The 17,715-nt window shown below is 43.0% G+C and overlaps 1 long non-coding RNA gene across 1 annotated transcript in view; it reads right to left on the reverse strand.

Annotated features, from left to right (window-relative positions):
* Positions 1-17,715, reverse strand: part of LOC138510915 (uncharacterized) — a 42,106-nt gene that overhangs the window by 4,063 nt on the left and 20,328 nt on the right. The window contains exon 2 of the long non-coding RNA XR_011280463.1: positions 16,703-17,244. This is a non-coding gene — a long non-coding RNA (uncharacterized lncRNA). The remainder of the gene's footprint in view (positions 1-16,702; positions 17,245-17,715) is intronic.

Below are 17,715 nucleotides of genomic sequence, written 5' to 3' on the forward strand. Positions count from 1 at the left end.
CAGCATCCCAACACATCTATTCTGCTGCCATTGTACCCACCAGGGTTCTTATCTGAGGGCTTCAAATCTTTCATACGGCCACAAATTATGTTTTCATCCACTGCCCTGGACATTAGTGTGATTATCGAACATGAATCCGCCAGCATTTTCACCTGATGACTATTTATTTCAACCCACACAGAAGGATGTTCAGACTCATCAACTCCAGTACATTTTACCATATTCACCGTAACAATCTCATTCTCTGATATTTCACCTTCCTCCGATGACATTACCTCACACTCATAAACCAACATGGTGCCTCTTCCTCCACCAATGCGGTAATTCTTACAACAGTTTTCAAAATGTCCCCATCTCTTGCAAATACTACAATTGGCTTGTCTCCCGGGACATATAGGAGACATAGATATATGGTGTGCACTTCCACACCGGAAACATAACCTATCATCCCTCTTGACACCTCCCTGCACACCATCCTTCTGGGCGAGTTTATTCCCCAGCTGACTCCCCCCGCCCTTGCCCTGGTTAACCTCATAACGCTTGGCAGGTCTGGGCTTCTGTTTCTTTTTGTCCTTCATGCCATCTTTCTTTTTGTCGCCCACTCTCAGCACCTCAATTGACTGAGAGGGCTTGGTCTCTTTAATCGATAATTTGGCTACACACTGTAAGGTATGCTCAATTATCTTGGCTAGGCCCACAACTTCATCCAAATTTGGATCGTCCTTTAGCCACACTTCCTCACGGATTTTGTTGTTGGCACAATGCAACATGAATTGATCCCTTATGTGCTCCTCCAATGTTCCGCCAAATTTGCAGTTTATGGATAGGTGTCAGAGCGGTAATATAGTCTTCTACAGACTCCCCTTCATGTTGGAACCTCATGCCGAAATGGTACCGTTCAAGCACAGTGCTTATTTTTGACTCAAAGTGTTTATCCAACTTTGCTAGCGCCTCATCAAAATCATTCGCCCCACCTTCCATATCGAGTTCCACTGTGACTGGAAGTGTATCATAAATCCTTTGGCCTTCATAGCCAATGAAGTGCATTAGTATTGCTACTTTTCGTTCCACCAACATTCCGTTACCACATGTAGCTTTGACATAATGGAGAAACCCCTTCTTCCAGGGGACCCATTTAATCCTAGGAGGGCCTGGTGTAAGCAAAAATATTTGGGGCCCGGGGACACCAGACAAAGCCATTTTTCTCTGCGCAGTACTTCTTTCCACCTATTCCACACAAATGTTGTTTAAATTGCTGAGGGTTTACTGGATGTCAGCAAATGCAGGCACAACGTAGCTTCACTTCTTCAATGCACCAAATATGCACTCATTCCATGAATTCTACAAATATGTGATGTCTCATTCACCCTCACCTGTGCCTTGGATGAGAGTCTGCATGCCCTGCAACATACGTAACACACGCGCCAATACCGCCTTCCCAATCGGGCCCTGGACGGGTAAACAAACAAAACCGATCCTCCTAATGCAGGAGTACTTCCTGGTTCCTGGAGCAGGACGCGATCACGTGCCGCGGCCGGCAAATCAACGTAGCTCCTGCACGTGACAACGGTCACGGAGGTGGGCAGAGACACTTTCGTGCCCGTCGGGCAGCTTCCTAGCCAACGTGACTTCGGGTACCCACCCGCTTCAACACCCCCCTCTCGGGTGATGGAGGGAGGGGCAATCGCCCACGGGAGCGCCTCTACCCAATCCGCAACTCCGATGGACTCGGGGAAAGAGGGGGAGGTGATCGCTCACGGCGGCACCCCTCACAGGTCCGCAGCTTCCATCCAAGTCTACCTTTCCGCTGGCAGAGCAGGAGGGCAATCACTTACGGGGGGCCTCCGCTCCACTGCTCCTTTGCTGGTACGCGTACATGTCTTCAACAGACACGGTAAACTCTGCCCATTGCACTTAGACAGATGGCCAGAACCATTACATTAATTGTTCTATGAATTAGCGTCATTCTCATGCATTCCCACCCTTCTAGGATTTCTCCTCATTTTTTATTTTTTCTTTGGCAGCACACGCAGAACATCTGACACCTCAGTCATCCAGTCCTGATGAAGGCCCCATAAGAAAGGCTCGCATCCGAACCCCACAAGGGCCAAAACACGTTGGTGTAGACTATGACTCTTTGAGTCCCAGTGTTGTAAAAAACTCACTGTATGCTTTGTCACCATGTAATTTTGTATTTTGTTATGCTTAAACTAGTGCAATTGCTATAACCCATGTCGCTGTATATATCAACAGTAGGAAATGTATGTGTTACAGTGTTTGTACTGTAGCCCAGACACTGAACCTTGGGACTATATTGGATGCAATCTATGTGTATTTGTATCTATATTATCTTGTCGTTCCGTGTTGAGTCTCTGAATGGACACTTGTCCACAGATGAGTTTCCAATCACAATGAAAATTATGAAACAGAAGGGGTATGTTCCTTAGTTGATGTGAAATTACCGTTTTGACATACTTAGACCTGTGGTGGGTTTGCATGTTATGTAACGTTACAAAATCTGCCTGGATGTTTGCTTTTATTGGAAAGCACGTCCAGTGGAAACTGCAGTGAAACATTGCATGAGTTATGCATGCACATTCATGCACATAAGCACCCATCACCACAAAAGAAAGGTATGAACAGATTTTTTGCAGTATGTTCACAACTCTGTTATAAGTGGCTCTGCGCACGATATCTGCCTCTAAGCGTCCACTAGGTGTTTAAAAAGCATACTGATGTTCCTCCCATCTCCTTCCATAAAATGGCAATTTGTTCGTATGTGCGTGCAACGTTTTCATTTACCCATATCATGCACTATATTAGCGAAACAGGAACTCTGGTCTTTCCTTCCGACAATGCTATGAAAAATTGTTCCCCACGAATCCAACTATTACATAACTTGTAAAAAGAAGGCATTGAAGCCACCACTAAATGTATCTTAGCAACCTACAGTCACTTTCCAAAAGGTCAGTGTCTGCACGACTGTGGTGCTGTGTACGCTGCACTGTTGCCACAGGCTCTTTTTAAATCTGCCAGCTTCCACTCTGCGCCCTCAGCAACTCATCCGTAAGAGGAGTGCACAACTTGTCCTTGGCCTGAACGCCAGGGATCGTATCTCTGGTAGACTAAAATGTCTGCAATACCTCACAGTGGCTGTGAACAATAAACCAAAAGCCCTGTGCATTATGCAGAAGGCCTTCTGGTCCCTGGACCTCAATACCTTGCACTCTGACTTCCTAAATATCTGCTTGCTCCAGCTCTTCCCTCATCCGCCTCGTACTCCCTCAGGGCCAGTTGCTTGTACACGCAACCACATGGTGGTAGATGTGTTTCTTCTGCTGAGGCCTCCCTGTGGAACACGCTCTCTGTCTCCCTGGACCTTGAGGAGAAGCATCATAGGGTCTGAAAGCACCAGAAAACCTTTCCATGTGCTTCTTATTTTTCCCCTCCTCTCCCCTACTCACTTTCTGGCAGAAAAGTATTGTGCACTGCTTTTCTACCCACCCTATAATCTGTGCCCCCGGCCACCTCCCTCCCCACAGTTCCACCCCTCCACTGGCTTTCTACCAACCCTCATACTTGGGGACTGTTTTCTATAACCCTAACAGTGCAGCCACCACTTCATGTCTACACTTATCCTTGCACTTGCCAGCACCAGCCATAGTTGCATGTGTATATATTTTTCATTGTTCCCATGTACTGCACTTTGCCCTCCCCCTTCCCATTCACTTGCGCACTGTCATTATCAGTTGTCCTAGAGGAATCAATGTCTCTGTGTGGCCTCCGTTCCGCCTCCTTTCCTCGACGCACCTTCACACACTTGTATGTAGGCGTGATACAAATGGCACAAAATACAATAGCATATCATATTATATAACACACACACTGCATTCATAACAACATGGTGCCTGCCACATACCTTGTAAACTTCCGAATATGTTCTTCCCACTGTAATGCATGCACTACAAATGTCGGAAAAGTGAACGCACAAAAGCAACAGGGAATATTTATTAGCAGCGTTAAGCAAGTGCGTGCAGTGCATGCATACAAACATGATGCATGCCCCTTACCTTGCACACTTTCACCATAGCCTCCTACATTTATCGGTACAAACAAACCTTTTGTCACAGTGTTTATGTACACACCACAACCAGCCACCACATTGCCCAACTGCTTAGCCTCCACATGGCCAATGCCATAGGTGCCATCCTAAAAAGAGCCGGAAATGCCACATCTAATCCTCAAAGTGTCCCGGAATCTGCAGCATTACCGTGCTAGAAACTGGAGGTAGTCTCGGTTCAGAGGGTGTTGGGGGGGAGAGTAATGTGAAACAGGGGTGGGAATTGTGTCTTTAGGATTGTCTCTAAAAACACTTATATTGTTTTTTTCTTTTTTCGAGTTTTTGTTATGTACGTGCATTCATACCATTTTTTTTTCTTATTTTTCTCTCTTTTGCTCACTGTCTGTTTGCTTCTGCTCCTCACATTTTTCTCGACTGAAGATGAACGCTTATACATTTCTACAGAATTCTCTGCAACGCTTCGTTCAGAGTGGCAAACAGAACAGCATTGTCAATGGAGGCCATTTTTTGAAACCACTGAAAATCTAGATGGCTAATAATCCTTTCATAGTCTGTGCCGAACATCCCAGCACTGCACATAAAGTCGCACATGCTTCTTTTTATCCAACATCTCCCAACCTCTCGCTGTGCAAAATTTACACCGGCATTCTCCCAATTGTCATCTTGGTGTCATCGATGAGAAAATCACTTTTGCAGTAGGAAACATCTTCATCACAGCTGTCATCAACTTCTTTAAGTAAGCCAGCAAACGAGAGCACGACATGTGCACCAAATGTAGTCCTCCAAAATGCACGACCACCACATCTACAGTACCATCAGAGGCCACACATTTGCAAAGGAGTTTCATGCACCCCAAACCCCACTCATAAACTTTGCCCCAAAAAGCCTGCACTCCTTCCAACTGAAAGTCAGTATTGAAGCCTCTTTTCACAGCATACCTGTGCAGATCGTGCACAAAGGTATCACCGACTATCAGTACTCGCCATCTGTCCATCTCTGCCAACCTCACAGCATCGAACTTTGGGTGAATATGTCACCGCCACTTCCGGTCAACCACACCCTCGAATCCTCATTAGAGAATCTCCACAGTTCCATTTGCAAAGCCTCCATGCTCAGAAGGCCATGATGTGGCACGTGCGCATTTCCAGCTACAGCTAGGGCCACGCCCCAGTAAAGCAGACACAATACTCCTTCCCTTTGCACTCGAACTTTCCAACACTAACTCAGTGCCGCCTATTGGCGAATATACAATATCAAAAACGCCTGCACCAATCACATACTGAACCTCGGCTTTGCACACTATCATTTCTGTACAGAACTCCATATTTCCTGTTAAACACTCTGAGAGCACGTTCCCTTTCCTTCCAAAGCCCCTGCACCAGAAACGTTTCCTATAGGATGCCCTATTTCAGCATCCACAATGATCCTGCGGCGCACCCTGCACACCTTTCGTCATGCACACAACAGTCCACCCTTGCCCACACCCAGCACAACACTATGAATCCCCATGCATGCGACCATATGGGCAGCTAACATTGTGCATAAACTTAACATAAGTAACGGCACTGAAACCCAACTCCCTCACACCATAAAACACCCATTCACGAAAACAGGTCACTATTAGCAGCATCCACAAACATACCACAGCCTTCATCACCCCTACCCGCTGCCATTCACAAAATAGTGTGTCACTACCAACCTAACCACAACATTTTCACAACATTGGCCCTACTTCAACAAATCTGCACACAGCATAGTATAGAACCCATACAAACTACACTTCAACCATATCCTCTGCCATACTGCCAGTATGCACACAGTGCACCCTGTACCCACACTGCGTGACTTTTCATTGCACGATCTGCAATCACACATCGAAAACTTGTGCTACCAGCGACCTCACCTGCATAACCAAACACACACCTGCCAGCTCACCTCTGCTGCTCTATGGGGTCTTAAATGTACTACACAACTATCCTTTAAAGGTCACCATTCTCTACCGCATACACAGTCAAAATTGCAGTAGTGGCGTGCGTTTCCTCAAGTGCTAGGCTCTTCAATACATGGCCTACGGCCTTCGGCCACGCATTGGCCCTACGTCAACAAATCTGCACACAACATAGTAAAGAACCCATACAACCTACACTTCAACCATCCCCTCTGCCATACTGCCAGTATGCACACACTGCACCCAGTGCCTACACTGCATTACTTTTCATTGCACCATCTCCAATCACACATCCAAAACTTTACCATGGTCTACCAGCGCCCTCGCCTGCAGAACCAAACATACACACCTACCAGCTCACTTCTGCTGCTCTATGGCTTCTGAAATGTACTTCACAACCATTCTTTACAGGTCATCACCCTCTACCCGATACACAGTCAAAATTGCATTAGTGGCATGGGTTTCGTCAAGTGCTAGGCTCTTCAATGCCTGGCCTGCGGCCTTTGGCCATGCATTGGCCCTACTTCAACAAATCTGTACACAACATACTAAAGCGTGGGTTTCCTCAAGTGCTAGGCTCTTCACTACATGGCCTACGGACTACAGCCTTCGGCCATGCATTGGCCCTACGTCAACAAATCTGCACACAACATAGTAAAGAACCCATACAAGCTACACTTCAACCATACCCTCTGCCATACTGCCAGTCTGCACACACTGCACCCAGTGCCCACACTGCAAGATTTTTCATTGCACAATCTCCAATCACACATCCAGCGCCCTCACCTGCGGAACCAAACATACACACCTACCAGGTCACCACCCTCTACTCGATACAAAGTCAAAATTGCATTAGGGGCATGGGTTTCCTCAAGTGCTAGGCTCTTCAATGCATGGCCTACGGCCTTCGGCCATAGGCTATGCCTTGAACACAGGCACCGCAATGTAATTCCACCATGCACGTGACCATATCACCAACTACACCTATCCACATACACACCACTACCAGCAGGACTCTTACGCTCTCTTGTAGATGCACCCACCAATCGCATACTGAACCTCTCTGCAATGCACCCAATCACGAAAACAGGTTGCGATCTGGACAATCCACAAACATAGCACAGCCTCCACCACCCGTCCCCACACCCATTCCCTAAGTATTGTGTCACTATCAACCTAACCGCAACTTTTTCACCACATTGGCCCAACTTCAACAATTCAGCACACACCATAGTAACCAAGCACAGTCAAGGAGCACTTCTACCATATCATCTTCCATACTAACAGTATGCAAACCCATCACCAAGTTCCCACACTGCAGTACTTTTCACAGCACCATCGCCAAGTACACATCAAAAACTGTACTATGTTATAACTGTGTGCTCACCTGCAAAACCAAAACATTTACGCATGGCAGCTCACTTCCCCTGTTCTATTGCGTCTGAAATATGCTCTACACCCACAATTTACAGGTCACCACCCGCTAACTGCTGCACAATCCAAAATGCAGTACTGCCGGGTGTGTCGGAAACTCCTAGCCTCTTGAGGGCATGGCCTTTGGCCTACGGCCTTCGGCCATGCACCCAACAGTCTAGGCCTTCAACACTCTCACTGCTACAGAATGGCACCATCCATTGCACCATGTCACCAACTTCGACTATCCACATACACAGCACTACCACCAGCACTCCTACCCAACCTGTGCACTGCCATGTAACTATGTAGCAACAAATTGCAGCAGTTACCATAATATCGAAAGAAAACACTCTCTCCTGTACCCCTCTGCACTTTCATTCACATACTATGGCCGTCCCCACTTCCATTCACAAACTATTGTGTCACTGCCAAACTACCCACAATCGGTTTGCAACCTATGTCATGTGCACTTCATTCCCTTTCTAAAATAGCTATACCACCACTCACCACGGATAGAGGGCTGCGCAAACAAGTGCGGCCCAAGCTATCGGGCCATTACGACACCTGCCTCCAATCACCAAACAAAGTACTCACCTGTCTAGCTACCTGAGACTTGATGCAGTATGTGCAAAAACTGCAGGCACTTTTCTGTCTTCTTCCACCTACCTACCTATGTCACATGAACCACTTCTCACTCCCCCACCCGTTACCTCCCTTATTGCCACCAACACATGCCATACGGTACATTTTCCAGACCCTTCCGTCACTGCACTGTCCTACGATACACCATGCGCCTTTCCCAAAATATGTTGACGCATACCACGCTTCCCTCCAGCCAACTACCAGCCACGTCCAAACATCTCTGACAGCACGCCGTACCGCCAGCCAATGACACTTCTGTCCATGGAGTGAACAGCGAAATGGGTCCGCAGAGCAGACCCAGATATCACTAGTTTTTTTGTTTGGGACGTACATTTCAGTTCTTTGCAACAAAAGTACCAATCGGATTTCAACCAAACACACAAAATCTGTCAAGCTGTTCGGGCTGTAGCCAAAGTTTATCCCCATTCAGTCTATGGAAAAAGAAAATGTTTGGGACCCCCTATAACTTTGCCTCCCCCTCATGAAACCTCGCCCAACTTTCCGAAGCCTTCGTACCTAGGTACAAATTTGGAAATGCACTCCAGAAAGCAGCTTAGAGAGCATAATGTCCCCACAGCAATGAGAAGAAACACCATAGCATTCCTGTCAACAAAATATACTTTATTGTAATGTGCTGTGGAAAAAGGGAAGCAACAAGAAGACGACGCGTTTCGCGGTTCACTCACCGCTTGATCACGTTAGGGGATTAGACACAAAAAAGAGATTTGTTGTAAGCACAAATACCTCTATGGTCACAGACTGAGGGAGAGTATCTTACTTCAGGTGTTCTTCTCACTTGAAATAATGTTCAATTTTTATACAATGGACCCTCGGTATCTCGGGTCCTCTGCAATACCTCTTATGGGAGACCAAAGAAAGTGAAACTCCTTCCAGAATACAGTGGCTGTATGCATCAGATCCACCGGAACAGTCGGACGCTCTCCTCACCCTCCTATGAGGGGAACTAATCCGTCTGTAAGCGCGGCTGGTCCTGCTACACACACAGACACCAGCGCTTCACAATGCTGAGTAGCCTTGGTCTTGCCGGAGCATGGAACGTGGCTCTAAAATGGAAAAATTAGATGCCATGCCACACTTCTAATAGTGGGCGGGTGCAAGCTCCAACGCTGTTCTTCCCTCGGTGTGAATAATATTTGCGAAGCCTTCAAAACCTAGGTACAAATTTGAAAATGCACTCCAGAAACCACCTTAGAGAGCATAATGTTCTTGCAGCAACGAGAAGAAACACCACAGCATTCCTGGCAACAAAATATCCTTTATTGTAATGTGCTGTGGAAAAAGGAAAGCAACAAGAAAACAACGCATTTCGCAGTTCACACACCGCTTGATCACGTTAGGGGATTAGACACAAAAGAGAGACTTTTTGTAAGCACAAATAACTCGATGGTCATAGACTGAGGGAGAGTATCCTACTTTAGGTCAAGTACATTTTCAGGATGAAATGTCAGGCATCTTGTAATGTATTAGTTGCCACCAGTTACAATACTTTCTGACTTGCGTATGCCACACTTTTGAATGACCCAATGGAGATACCACTGATTTGATTTCACAGGAGACTGTCAAAGTTAGTATCAAGTAATCATTGAAGATAATTTAAAGATGTATAGGTTGGTGGGTGGTTTTAATAAATAAAAGAAAAGTAACGTGTAAGGAACCACTATGATAGCCCAGGGGTAACTGATCAGGCTGCACTAATGAAAATCTACTTAAAATAAATGGAACACTTCAGCAGCCCATGCTTAATAGTCACATGGATATAAAGTTAAAACCCACAACCAACACTATCTAATAATGTCCTCAACAATATCCGAGAAACATTCTCTGTATTGCATCAATCAGAAAAAAGTGTGTGCCTGGTATGCAATGTCTGACCATATCCTATACATCAACAAATATAATACCTTAGGATATTTAGAGCTACTGTAAACACTTATTCATGTTCAAATATGCAAAGCAGCATTCAATTGAAATATGCAATTTCATGCATATACAACTGCAATTAGAGTAAAGTACATAGTGCCTGAATCTGTGCAAACTGCTTTTATGATAAAGTGCAAGTGCATGCACAATTGCCAATATAAAGTGCCTAATGCATAACTGTAGTAATAAATCCATAAAGCTATATATAACAATGTCTAAGACTGCAATATTGTAGCATATTTATAAATCTCTAAAAGGAACTGTCCATAGTCAATGTGTTTAAGTAAAAAGTAATCTGTGGTCTTTGTGTCAAATACAGTTCATAATAGAACCTCCCTATGGAACAAGAACATTTAAAAACTTCATATGAGTTAGGTAACAAAGGGCTAGTGAATCTAATCAAAATCTTAGAACCACCCCGAACTCTTAGTCAAATAATACCTAACTGACATATGAGAAAAGCAATCAAACAACACACAGAAATGATAATTAACAATATGAAAAACCACTATCATAATGAAAAATGGGGTTATATAGACAAGGTGAAACCTATTAAGAATTGCAGGAGAGAATTTTGAGTAAAATTAGCGTCCAAATGCCATGATTATATTCATTGAAGAAAAACAGTTTAATATAATGATGGGCTGCCAGTATTTGAAAAGATCTTAAAAACAATAGGCCAGTTAATCTTAAGTGCCCAGAAAGGTGTAAAGTTCCTCATCTAAGTTGTGTCCTCTTGGTGTTTTAGTTTCCAAATCCAGGATTTATTTGTTTTCTAGTTGTCTAAGTGAAAGCTCCTGGTTCCCTCCTCTGGGATGTTTAGGAACTGTGTGAATGCCAAAATAGGAGAAACAGTCCAGCTTCCCTCCATGTATTGTTTGAAAATGTAGTGCCATGGGATATGTCGGGTCCACGTTCCTAATAGCACAGATATGTTGGAGCACTCTAAGCTTTAATTTGCCTATAGTGCTCCCAACATACCGTTTGTCACATGGACAAGTCAAGACGTATACAACATCTACAAATGTGAATAAATAAATACTCAGTATCATACGTGATACGTGACCTTATTGTGATTTTCTTTGCCAAAATGGGATGCAAGTAATTCGAAGTGTTAATGGCATACTGGCAAGCCTTACATTTCATACATTTGTAAAAACCACTTGTTTTCGTATTGAGCCAACTTTTGCATTGTGGCATTACCATCACACTCATGAAACTGGACACTAGATTGTCTTTAAGCGAAGTACATCGCCGAAATGTAATGCTCATTTTGTCACCCAGCATTTTCCCCAAATGTTCATCTAACTGAAGAACATGCCAATGTTTTCGCATTATCCGTTTAATATACTGTGATCCCTTTCCAAAGGTCAAGATAAGCAGGTTCCATGCAATAATGTCGCCACAAAAATCTCGCCATGCAAAAATATCGCAGAAAAATGGCAGTTTTTTGTGGCGACATTATTGCATGGAACATGCGGAGGACAACCCCCAAATGTATTTATTTTTTTATTTTTATTTATTTCTTTTTTGCCCCTGTCCCCATATATATAGTCACCCATATAATATCACCACAACCTTTTCCCGGCGATATTATTTACGGCTAACATATATATGGGGATAATATTACCTGATACTGATAAGCAGTGTCTCACTAGTGGTTGGAGCGGCTAAGGGCACTACATTGGATACTACCTTTGTCCCGTGCTTTATTATAAGCTCTTTCGAGTATCTTCTTCGGGTAGCCACGTTGCTGAAACCTCAGAACCATGCGTGCAGATTCCATATCTAAGATTTACATTTTTGAACAATTTCTTCTTATGCGGATGAACTCCCCATAAGGTATGTTCCACTTTAGGGCTGTCGGATGGTTACTCATCGCATGTAGGGGTATGTTACAACTGGTGGGCTTTCTGTAAAGTTCAGTAACCAGTTCTCCTTCAGCCACTGTCACAAGAATATCTAGATAAAAGATAGCAGTCTTGCGTTGGCTCTCTGTGAATTTAAGATTTAACTGGTTTGCATTAAGTATTTGTACAAAGTCCAGCCATTCAGTGCTTGTCCCATCCCAGATAATAAATAAATCATCAATATAACGCAGCCAACGTACAATTTTGGCTGTGTGGTTAGTACTATGTGGGTGCCATGCCACAAACTCCTCCCACCAGCCCATCATTAAATTGGTGTAAGCGGGAGCAAAAGTAGTGCCCATGGCTGTTCTCTGAAGCTGTACATAGAATTCTTTGTTGAACAGAAAACAATTTTTAGTCAGAGATTGATCATGTCCAATATCATCTTCCCATGTCATAGAAAGTTCATGGATATAGTATGGAGGAAGTACTCACACGCTCATAGAACATCGGTGTGTTTGATTGAAGTGTAGAGAGACACTACATCCAAAGTAGTCAGCAAAAAGGTTGTTTCCCATGGTATGCAATCTATTTTGTTCAGGAAGTCTTTGGTTTCTCTCAAGTATGATGGAAGAGTAGTCACAAAGGACACCAGTCTCATCCACGAACTTTGAAGTGCTCTCACATAAAGCTCCACAAAGTGTCACGATTGGTTGCCGTGGAGGTATTGTCATACTTTTGTGCACGTTAGGCAAAAAAATAGATAGTCGGCATAACTGGGAATTTAGGATGTAGGAATTTGCAAATTTCATCATCAAGCAATCCTTTCTCTTTACATGTAGTTAAAAGCTTGAAAAGTTTGACATTTATTCTTACTGTAGGTTCTTCTTCTAGTTTGGCATAACAGGCTTTGTCTGTTAGTTGTCTTTCAGCCTCTTTCATGTAATCCAACCATTTCATTATGACTATATTCGTCCCTTTGTCTAAGGGTTTTATAATACAGTCATCAAGATTATGCAGTTGTTTAAGAATACTCTGTTCATGTAAGGTAAGATAGTTGTTTGTTGAAACTTTTTTCTTTCTCATTTTTATCAAATCACTTATTACCAAATCCTGGAAGGCTTCGATATGACCTCCTGGGTTAAACATAGGGTTAAATCTAGATTTCGATTTGAGTTTACTAGTGCCTGGCCAGTCCATGTGTATATTCATCGAATGCCAGTCCAGATCTCTGATATCTTCATTCTCCCGACACTCTAGTTCTAGACTAATGAGGTTACCAAATGTTTTCATATCCTCTATGGGAACAGGCATGTACACCTGCAGAGATTCCTTTGTGCTGTGCTTGGGTGGATTCATGACAAAGGCTTTCTTCAGCCAAACTTTGCGCATGTATTTATCAAAGTCAATGCGAGGTTCTACATAATTATAGAGAGACGTGGGAAAAAACTGAGACCCAATTTCAGTACTTTGAGTTGGTCTGGGGAAAGGAGGCGAGATGAAAGATGGATTACGAACGTGTCTGGCAGCTCCATAGCTGTTTCTATGATGTTTTCTTTCCAGAGCGTGTTTTCCTTGCAGATTTGTCCATGTCGCCAGTGTCTGAAGCAGTTGCCCCTCCTTGTTTTTTCCCCCCTCTTTGTCCCGTGGATCTTCCCCGTCCTCTGCCTCTTGGTTTTTTGTTGCTGTTGTTTCTTACATCCATACCCAACAGTCCCGTCTCCTGTAAAGAAATGTAACTTCCATGGAAGCTGCTCACTTTCACTTTCCGTGGTATCTACCTCTGAGGATGATTGATCAGTGGGTATTTCAGCCACTGAATTTTGTGGACCGATGGGGAGCTTGAGTCTTAGGGTGTCAAAACGTTTAGCAAAAGTAAACACCCTCCCCTTCTCGTAATCGTCCTTGTCCCGTATAAATTTACATTGTTTCCTTAGTTTGATATCATCCTCAAACGTCGTGTATCCTTTTTCCATACTGATACGAATAGATTTACATTCTTCACTGGGATTAATGGACTGTAACTGATCTTCAACTTCCTGTATCTTGGACAGTATCTTCTGTTTGTCTGTCCTGGCATATTTAATTAAAATGTTCAAAAAGTTTACAGAATACACATTACTGGATTCTCCCTATTCTTGCAACATTACAGGATCTTGTTCTTCAAATGTTGGTGTGGCGAGAATACGTAAACCTCTAGGGATTTTGTATTAGTATTTGTTTATTATTTGTATCGTGCACCAAACCCTGGAATAGTTACAGGACGAGTTACAATGCGGACTCTGGTTACAGATGGGTCAGTACACAATTAAATGGCAGTAAGACGGTTATGCAGGAGTCAGAAAGGTGGTAGTGATAGCCTTTGGGTGGGAAGGTTTGTTGTGATTCTCCCCACATCTATGTAATTCTGCAATGAGAATTCTTTCCACCACTTACTGATCTCACGCCGTTGCAGCTTTTCCAATTCTCTCAGTAATCTTACTTCATTGTTGGATTGGTTGTCCCCTTGGTTTGTCCCCTTGGTTTGCTAACATTCTTGATAGTTTGCTTTTCACAAAATAGAGAAACAGCTTGTTCCCTACAAGCACTCTCTTTATCCACCTGTGACATCATGTTGAATATGCAGAGGGTTGTCCGGATCAGATGTTCTTCTCACTTGAAACAATGTTCGTTTTTTATACAGTGGACCCTCGGTATCTGAGGTCCTCTGCAATGGCTCTTATGGGAGACCAAAGAAAGTGAAACTCCTTCCAGAATCCAGTGGCTGTATGCATCAGATCCACCGCAACAGTTGGACGCTCTCCTCACCCTCTTATGAGGGGAACTAACCCGTCCGTAAGCGCGGCTGGTCCTGCTACATACACAGGCACCAGCGCTTCACAATGCTGAGTAGCCTTGGTCTCACTGGAGCGTGGAATGCGGCTCTAAAATGGATAAAGTAGATGCTGTGCCACGCTTCAAAAAGTGGGCGGGTGCAAGCTCCAACGCCGTTCTTCCCTCGGCATGAAACATATTTGCAAAGCCTTCGTACCTAGGTACAAATTTGGAAATGCACTCCAGAAAGCAGCTTAGAGAGCATAATGTCCTTGCAGCAACGAGAAGAAACACCATAGCATTCCTGGCAACAAAATATCCTTTATTGTAATGTGCCATGCAAAAAGGAAAGCAACAAGAAGACGACGCGTTTCGCGGTTCACACACCGCTTGATCACGTTAGGGGATTAGACACAAAAAAGAGACTTTTTGTATGTATGTATGTATGTATTTAGTTTTATATAGCGCCGGTAGCCCGCAGGCATCAGGGCGCTTGTACATAAAACACTGCTGCTACAAGACCAAAGACAAACAACACGTAAGGGACGAACAAATGGTACAGCTAGCTAAGAAGCTTCACGAATTCTAACTAAGGACCTGCGTCTATGGTCACAGTCTGAGGGAGAGTATCTTATTTTAGGTCAGGTACATTTTCAGGATGAAATGTCAGACATCTAGTAATGAATTAGTTACCACCAGTTACAATCATTTCTCACTTGCGTATGGCACACTTTTGAATTACCTAATGGAGATACCACTGTGTTGAATTCACAGGAGATTGTCAAGGTTAGTATCAAGTAATTATTACAAATAATTTGAAGATGTATAGGTGGGTGTGCGGTTTTAACAAATAAAAGAAAAGTAACGTGTAAGGAACCACTCTGATAGCCCTGGCGTAACTGATCATGCTGCACTAATGGCAATCCACTAAAAATAAATGGAAAACTTTAGGAGTCCACACTTAATAGTCTCATGGATATAAAGTTAAAAACCGCAACAAACACTATCTAATAATGTCATCAACAATCTCTGAGAAACATTCTCTATATTGCATCAAACAGAAAAAGGTGTGTGCCTGGTACGCAATGTCTGACCATATCCTATACATCAACAAATATAATACCTTAGGATATTTAGAGCTACTGTAAACACTTATTCATGTGCAAATATGCAAAGCAGCATTCAATTGAAATATGCAATTTCATGCATATACAACTGCAATTAGAGTAAAGTACATAGTGCATATATACCACATTCAAATTACATTTTTTCATTTACACACTATTCTCATATATGTATCTCATGCTGTTGGTTTCTAGTGTATGTACGTACGATGCACACCCTGGTGGGTTGCATTATGTATCTTTAGGCTTGGGTTTAAGAAAGCTGTGAATTAATTTTGAAGAACACAAAATGTTGATCACACATCAGAGGAACATGACATTATGGATTTCTGAATGTACAGGAACTATCCTCTCCCTGTTCCACATCACATTGTTATTCCCCTTAAGGAAGGACTCTTATCTTTCTGCTCAATGTCATTAGAGAGACTTAAATGTTCATTTTAAATTGCATACTTTTCTAGTGAATGGAAGTGGACATGCTAATCTCCCTCTAAACCCACTAGAATGAGGTGGGTCTCATAGAATTTCTCTGTTTAAATGGCTATGGCTTCCACAGGTCCAAATGTATTAACCCACTGTAAAGCTGTTTAATGTTGTATATCAGTCCACAGGCTCCAGTCTCAGAATACACATGTGAAAATACAGGATTTAATTTAGTTAGCTACTGTTAGAAGACAACACACATTATGGGCAGAATAGTTTAAAACAGTTCTCCATTTGCTTTGAATATGCTCTGAAAGGAATATCTATTCCACACTGAAAATTGCTACAAAGTTCTGTTTTAAATTAGTCCCTCAGTGACTTCCCCTTCCATTCCCACCCCTTCAGTGGGCCTAATGATAAAGGATTCTTGAGGACTTATATTGCATGGGGCATTTATACTCACTTCTTGGTGTTTCTGTTAAGGTGCAGAACCAGCATGCCACCTCATAGCTCCAGGCAGCATCCACCCAGTCAGCTATGTTCCCAGTCTGTACTTACAAACCGTCTCAGGGAATCAGATCCTGTTTAGGAAAAGTTCTATGTCGGACTTCCTCTGGACAAGGTTATTGGAGCCCTCCCATCATTTCAAGATATTATCCTACTTCAGTACTTATCCTTGTGCAGGTTTTCCCTGTCTGTAGACTTTCCAAAATCACATAGATCTCTCCACTTTTTATGGATTTGATCTTATATAGAATCTAAATGTTCCCACACAGTGTCATCTGGCATCATGAATTCCGATTGGTTGAGTCTTCTCATTGGTTCCCTTAAGAGTTTGTCACTTCCAGAAAAAATGCACCCTTCATAGATAGGCCCAACACGTTTAGACATGTGACAATGTGTGGTTCTGTTTAATATTGTACTCAAATTGATATTTCTTCTATCCCGTCCTTGGTTCATAGATTTTCAGAATCACCAATCAAACCAGGATTCAGGCAAATGTCCCTATGGAATAAAAGATGACAAATTTGTAATTGTTTATTTGTAGAGTGCTTATACACAAGTGAAGTGCTTCAAAGTTATTTAAATTATGTTAATTATCATTTATTGATATATATTAATATGTATTGTTTATACTCATTTTGTGGGCTGAGCTTCTCATAGACCAGAACTTTCTTTGCTTCCTCAGTAGACCAAATCATTGTGTAGTTATAATGAAAGATGTGCTTTTCATTATGGTGAAAATATGAAATTACCATGGGTTTCATTCCATTGATTTTGTACATGGAGGCCTCATTTAAGCTTAATTATTCACTTGAACAGAGCTTTTTGGCTCTCTGGGGTTAGACGTCATCCATTAGTCCTGCACAGATGTATTTTATGGCTGAAGTAAAGTTCAGAAAAGATCAAACCAAAATGGAACATGTAGTTTGATCTATTAAGTGGAAAATCAGAACCCCTCAGAACATCATGCGC

Source organism: Ambystoma mexicanum, chromosome 6p (assembly GCF_040938575.1).
Source record: "Ambystoma mexicanum isolate Mex_15411 chromosome 6p, UKY_AmexF1_1, whole genome shotgun sequence".
NCBI lineage: Eukaryota > Metazoa > Chordata > Amphibia > Caudata > Ambystomatidae > Ambystoma > Ambystoma mexicanum.